Below are 2,207 nucleotides of genomic sequence, written 5' to 3'. Positions count from 1 at the left end.
AAGTAGCACAGGCATGCTTCCGCCAGCATTGACCCGGTGGAAAGGCACAACGCCCTTCATTCCAAGTCAGACAAATGACAGTAGGTCTTGGGGGCCTGCCCTACTGAGAGGCCTGGAGGGCCGCCATGGCACACTCATGAGCCAAATGGTCACAGCCCTGACACACCCTGCAGAAGGTGCCACCACTTGTATGCTGGCTTAACACAGTCGATGCCACCAAACTGGAGTGCAGTGTGCCCCATGACAAGGAAGGATCCAGAGCCGCCTGCTGCCGAAACAAACGGTCGTAGTCCAACCAGCCCCGCCCCCCGTGGCGAAGTGCCTCCCTCACCAAAAGTCGACCATAGACCAAGCGATCCCTAGTAAACTGATCGTCAACGAGCACAGCCAAATAAGTTAGGAAGCAATAAATCCATGAGGGGAGGGAGGTCACCTCTCGGAGGCGAGGACGAGACGACGGGGGGAGAACCATTGGGAAATAGCCAGCTGCCGACTCAAAATGCTGTGACACAGCAATAATGTCGCCCAATAACTCCCGCATATCAACAAACTGGCCACTACGGATCCTCTGCACCAGCCTTGCTGGAATTGGCTCTGCTGAAATGGAGAGAGAGAGACTTGAGCCAGCTGGTTCCTGGAGACCAACTACCCTGGAAGGTGGAAGGGGCCCAAGAGGCGGGAAAGTGGGATGGGGCACTGTGGCTACAGGAGCCTGCTGAGGCAAGGTGCCAGCCATAGAGGTCATAGCTGTGGGCAGCAATGGGACAGATGACACTGAACCCACAGGAGGGAGAGTCCCCAGCTGGGAAGGAAGCCCTGCAGTAAGACAAAAACAAAGAACAAACCACTAGACGAGGGTCCCCTGCACAAAGATAAAACAACAGGGCTCTATAACCACAAAAAGTGGAACCCCTCACAAAACAAAACGGTTGGAAAGAGAAGAACAACACTAGTGGAGATAGCAAAAGCAATAAGGAGAAGGGACAGTGTGATGACCACAGGGCGTGCATCAGCCCAATACAAGAATGACCCGAGGGGAAGTCATCTGGAGGAGGGCATGCATCAGCCCCAGAGCTAAACAAACCCCCCCTCCCAAAGGGGGGGGGAGGTGAAGGCACACATCGGCCCTGTCTAATGAAGTGTGGAGGCGTGCATCAGCCCCATCAAATAAGGGAGGGCAGTCGTGAGAACACAGAACCAGAGAATTAACAATAAGGAGGGGCGTGCATCAGCCAACTGGTGACCAGCCCCAGCATAGGGAAAAATAACAATAATAAACAATAAAAACAATAATAATAACAATACTAACAACAACAATAGTATTGATAATATCAATGTATATCTTAGTGTAGGGACTTCTCAATTTATTTTTGTTTTATATTAATTTTTTAATTTTTTACCGTATAAATAGTAATAATAACAATAACGATAATAGTAATAATGATAGACGGAAACACAGCCATAGATAAACAAAAACAATAATAATAATAATAATGACAACAATAATGAAAGACCAAAAGACAATACTGGTCACAATAACGCCAGTGAAAGTAATAACCATACACACACCGAAATACATACCACGCCACCCACCAACAACGAATAATCCAGTTACAGCTACCATGCCTACCCACTCAACCACCAACTCTACCCAAACCGAAATCCGGATACTGATGATACTGAACCCGCAAGAGGAAGAGTTCCTAGCTGGGAAGGAAGCCCTGCAGCAAGGGGACAAAAACAAAGGACAAAACCACTAGGCAACAAAGCCCTGGAAAAATCACAGAACTCAGCACCACCACCAAAAAACCACAAATAAAACAACACACACATACAAAAAAAAATAAATAAATAAAAATAAAAATAATAAAAATGATTGCTACTACAAAGAAAGAATAGCAACACCCGTCGTCTACAAACATAACAAAGGGGGGGGGTAGCCCAACGACCTCAAGCAGTAACCCCCCCACAATGGAGGGCATGCACCAGCCCAATAATAGAATGACTCTAAGGGAGGGGGGGCGTGCATCAGCCCCCCCAAATTAGCCAAACTACCAAAAAAAAAAAAAAAAAAAAAAATTGGAGATGAAGGAGGGCGTGCACCAGCCCCAACAGGTGAGGTGTATCAGCCCAGAGGAACAGGGTTCCACACAATCCCAGAGGACAACAATGAGGAGGAAGGAGGGAGGGGGCGTGAATCAGCCCAG

This window comes from Amphimedon queenslandica, unplaced genomic scaffold (genome assembly GCF_000090795.2).
Source record: "Amphimedon queenslandica unplaced genomic scaffold, v1.1 AMPQUscaffold_13452, whole genome shotgun sequence".
Classification (NCBI taxonomy): Eukaryota; Metazoa; Porifera; class Demospongiae; order Haplosclerida; family Niphatidae; genus Amphimedon; species Amphimedon queenslandica.
Note: the sequence above shows the minus strand (reverse complement) of the source record.